General features: G+C 43.5%; 1 pseudogene; it reads right to left on the reverse strand.

The window, feature by feature from the left end:
- Positions 1-2,538: 2,538 nt before the first annotated feature.
- On the reverse strand, positions 2,539-4,400 carry LOC109446356 (parafibromin pseudogene; annotated as a pseudogene).
- Between the last annotated feature and the right edge of the window lie 828 nt (positions 4,401-5,228).

Raw genomic sequence — 5,228 nt, forward strand, 5'->3', positions numbered from 1 at the left:
GACTAGGGACCTGCTTCAATTCAGATGGTTCTTCCTGGCCCTCTCCCCCATTTTGCTAGAGTGGGACTCCCACCTGATCACAACTGTTGTCTCCATCTGCAGAGAGCTCTGTGGCTCTCTGCTCATCAGAGAAGACTCTTGGATAAAGCTGCCACCTTGGCTGGACCCCATTCATTCCTAGATGGGGAGGGGGGTGCTATTCCTTCCACGGCATGCACGATCGATGAGTTGCTTCCTGGGCTCCACCCTGCCCATTTCTACCTTACCCCTGATTCCCACTGGTCTGCGTGCCTCATGACTAACCCTAGAGGGCTTATTTAAACAACATCTTATTATCTTATAGTTAAAATATACGCTGAGTATTGTTTTTGGACCATATGTTTGGGCCAAGAAGAACTATAGGCCGTAAACTATAAGATATCATTAAGTAGTACCTGTACTGACAAGATTAGATTCCCAGAGAATTTGTTGATATAAAATCTTTCTGTGAGTTCTTCATTAAACCCATAAGCCATGTCACCCAAATAAGGACATTTGAAAAAGAAGGCAGGCAAATAATAGGAACCAAGGAAAGCTGCACAGATGAAGCTTAGGGGGCTACCAGCCACTCCTTCAGCAAGTCTTTATGAAGAGCCTATGGATACAACAGAATATAGAGCCAGGTCCTTTCCTTATTGAGCTTACGTTCTAATAGAGAGACAATGACTAAGCAAACACATTTCACTTACCTGTTTTATTTCATAAACACACAATATGCCAAATAGTAACTGATTTAATCCTCCCAAGATTCCTATGAAATTGGCATTATTAACAACTCTATTTTTCAGAAGAGGAAACTGAGGCAGAGGAAAGTGAAATACCCTGCCCAAGGTCTCACAGCTGGCAAGTCACAGACGTAGGCTGCCCACGCAACTGCCCGTTCCCGGTTGTATGCCTTACCAGCTGCCAGCCTGCCTTCCTCAGGCAAGAATGGGCTCTGGGGACAGCCATGCTGAGGGAGTCATGTGCTGTCTGGGGCACTTTAGATGAGGGAGTCAGGTGACATGTCTGCATGGCTCTCTATTGTGTTTGGGGGCTCAAAGATCTCTGGAAAATATAGGGGAGCCACGGGGAGCCCTTTTCCCCTTTCCATTCTCATGATTAATTTTATAAAAGAATTAGGGAGCTTCTTGTTTAGCCAGTGACGTCAAACTCCTTAAACTACTGCAAGGCCAGTTGTCAGGAGCAGTGTCCACAATCATCTTATTAGGAAGAGTTGCCATGGCTTCTTGGGAATTTTTATTTCCTCTCATGACTGTAAATTAGGTTCCGTAGGTGATATAATTCTCACCCACTTCAAATATGTGATACACATCTCTGCTTGTTAAGGTGTTAATAGTTTACCACTGCGTGACTGTTCTTCTATTCATATTTATCCTCCCCATTTGAATATTTTTATAGTTGCTATTAAACATAACATCTGTAGGATCCCAGGAAAATATCACAGGGATAATCTAGCCAAAGAGATCAAGCAAAGGCTTCATCTTCTTTTTACTTTAGCCTCTACATTTCAACTTTTGGGGTTCTCATGATGCTTACCAGTGTCTAAATTTTGTTTATATCAGTTGGTAATGAAACTGCACAACTGAAGTGACCAAACTCTCTCCAACCTACTTTTCTTTCTGCAACTAGGAGAGTCTTAAAATGCACTGTAAGAGTAAGTATGGTGACGGGCTTTCCTGGAACTGGCATGAAGCACAGCTGTGGAAGCTAGCATCCCCATGTAAATGCGTCTCTTCACTGTTAAATGCCATACATTTTCATTAGGTGATCAATAGAAACGACACGATTGCTCAGGAGCTCAACCCTGGTATTTAAATTTCTTCTTCTCAACTTTAATGAGGGCATCTATCAGAGTAGTGGAGTGGGGTGACATTTACAACACTGCCAATCCACTCTGTGATTAGACACAGATCATTCAGAGGTTAGATTTCAGGCTATCGGTGATTCCAGCGTGTTCTAAATAGCAATTGTGGTAAATACAAAACTTGCGATAAGAATAACAAATAATATCTTGTTTTTCATACTGCACCTTAATTAGCAGTAGCGTTACATAGATGGTGGGTGGGGGTAGCTTCCACTATATGCCAGGCTCTGAGCACAATGGGTGGGAGTAAGGGAAGGGGCTTCTGGAAAGATGAAGAAATAGAGAAGAAAATCAGGAGCTGGGAAGAGGCAACTAGAAAAGGCAAAAGCCACAGAGCCTATGGTATTAGTCAGGGTTCTCCACAAAGCATTAAGTATGGTCTTATAAAAGACACATCATTTTGGGGGTGGCTGGTTAGCTCAGTTGGTTAGAGCATGGTGTGTATAACACCAAGGTTGCTGGTTCAATCCCTGCATAGGCCACTGTGAGAAGTGCCCTCCTTAAAAAAAAAGAAGATGATACATCATTTGTAAGTTTTTGGTAAATTTATAAAGCTTGAGTCTTAGCCTTTAGATCAAGGTATATCCATGTTTCTTAATCCAAATTTCCAGAAAAATGAGAAACCAATTAATTCAGAATCTCAAGTGGAATGCATGGTTTATTGCATAGCGATAAAGGCTTCTCAGAACTGTAGGAAAACTGATCTATGCAAAGGCTGATTGTGATGGCTGAGTTCTAATACCATTCCATCACATTTCTGAACATTGGGATCGAGAGGAACTTCATCATACTTGAGATGAAAGTCTTTAATTTTAGCAAATATATCAACTGGTGATCCACAGGCAAAAGCCATGGCCAATCTTCAAAATAATTGCAAGGCAGGATCCTGTACAAAAAGTGCTACAACCCAGTCGCCTAGCCCACTTAAGGCACCCACGTAAGGGGCTGGTCTGCAGTACTGCTCTGTACGGAACGTGGACACTAAATGCTGTGCCCTCTGGCTTCATCGGCTCTTTCCTTCTCTGAATTACGGCTTCGTTTTCTCATTGGCAGCCTTGTTTTTGCTTTTCATCTGATGGGACAAATTTCAGATCCTGTAGAAGGTCTTTTGCATCATGCATGGTTACTAAAGAGGTGGTAGCTTCCTGACTTACGATAATGGCTTGAGATCCTTTCTTCTGGTTTGGGGGAATCCTGGCTTGAGGAATTGGTCTCAGAACTGGCTGTGTTCAGGAGTCTGAGTCTTATGGGCAGATGCGTCATCCTCTGTTATAGGTACTGAGGTATCAGCTTTGATACCTTCCATTTCTTCTTTTCCTTTGACACTTTCCTGGTCATATCTGTTGTAGGCAGCTGAGTAAGATGGGTTGTTTGGTATACAACATGGGATTCACAGGTGCTGTATTTGGTATATTTGGGGCCAGTCACTGTTCATGTACATTACATTCTTCTCTAGCGTTTACAGATTGAAAAATTGCAAAAACATTTCTGGAAACAATTTACTGTACTACTGATCCTCAGCCCCTACCCCCAACTCTGCTGACAATATCTTGGGTTCCAGTTCCCTTAGCATCCCCCAAAATGCCTCTGCTTTAGGGCAGTTATATCATTATCTAGACCGGGCTTGACTGTAGATCTTTTTCTTAGCCTTAATTTAGACTTTGCAGCAATTTTTTTCACTGACGTAGCTTTAGACAAAGACGTAATCTGTTCAGTTTGTAAAATCCCTTCTTTGAGCCCCTCCAAACGAGCAGCCAGTCTCTTTTTTTTTAATGAAATTTATTGGGGTGACATTAGTTAATAAACATTATATACGTTTCAAGTGTACTATTCTATAATACATCATCTGGTATAGCACTGTGTGCTCACCACCCACAGTCTAGTCTCCTTCTGTCACCATGTGTTTGACTCCCTTTTCCCTCTCCATCCTCCCTTACTCCCGGCCCCTCTGGTTGAAGCCTCTTTATCAAGTTGCACAACTCTTAATCTTCAGCTCATGCTTTCCTTGCTTCTGCTAAAACTTCATCTGGTGCTCTTTTACCTTGAGCAGGTCCCTGAGGACCTATTTCTAGGGGGGCACTTCTGTCTATACTTGCCCACGTGGGTGTTTCACCATGAGAGATCCACGTACATCTTGTCAGTCAGGTCACCTAACCACAGGGATGTTTTCAGTGGCTGCAGTAGGACATAAAGAGGAGGGGGATAAAGGCACACATTAGGAAGTAGACATAAGATAGAGTCCAACGTATGGTACTCTGGGCTGGCCTTCCTTTCCAGTCTCCCAAACTACATCATTGGGCTTGACATTCTTGGGCTCCTGCAATGCCTGACAGTCCCTGTGTCTCCCTTCACCACAATCTTGCAGAACGCTGAGCACACATGCCTCCTGCCACTTCGTTGGCTCCTCGATGAACCAGCAGCACCGACAGGCATCTACACCTATGATAGCAGCAGGGGCAGCAGACCCCGGTCTCATAAGGCCACGTGAGATCATCTTCGTAGGCCTTTTCTCTCTTGATGTCTTTTTTACTTATTTATTTGTTTATTTATTTATTTATGAAGCAGGGTCCAAAGTGCTTCTCTAAGATAAACACCTAAGATTAGGATTCCCTTAAAAGTTCACACTTACCCTGTCTAAAATGGGCCTCTTGCTTACTTGTCCACACTCATCCAAACCTGCTTCCCTCTCCCAGTCTTTCCCATCTTAATAAACAGTGCTGCTCAGTTGAGGAGGCTCTTAACCAAGGTTATCCTTCATTTTTCTCTTTCACTCCCACCACATATCCACCCCAGCCAGAAATCCTGCCTCTGGTCCAAACCAATCATCTCTGGGCAGGATTTCTGTAATAACCCCCTAAGTGGTTTTTCTATTAATATTTTAGCCCCCTCCCCATCACTACCTTCCACCCCCACATAAATTCTTCTCTAAACTGCAATCAGAGGATCCTTTTAAACGGCAAATTGGATTGTGTGACTTTTTTGCAATAATTCTTCAGTTGCATCACCAACACTTAGAACCAACCCAAAGCCTCACTGTAGCCTCCAAGTCCCGCATGACTGTATCCCCAGCTGTCTCTTTGATTGCAATTCACACGCTTGACCCCTTGCTCACTCTACTGCCTTCCTTGCTGGTCCTCACATGTCAATTATGGGCCTGCCTTAGGTCCTTTGCTCTTGCTGTCCCCTCAGTCTGGAACTCCTTCCTCTACACAGTTCAAGGCCGACTCTTCAATTCATCCACTTCCCTGCTCAGAGACACCGCTCTTCTTGAGACCTCTATCTAAAATATCACTCTCATCCCCTCATTCCCCTTTATTTCCCC

The sequence above is a fragment of the Rhinolophus sinicus genome, chromosome 2 (assembly GCF_057876585.1).
Source record: "Rhinolophus sinicus isolate RSI-liver-muscle chromosome 2, RSI-T2T, whole genome shotgun sequence".
Taxonomy (NCBI): domain Eukaryota; kingdom Metazoa; phylum Chordata; class Mammalia; order Chiroptera; family Rhinolophidae; genus Rhinolophus; species Rhinolophus sinicus.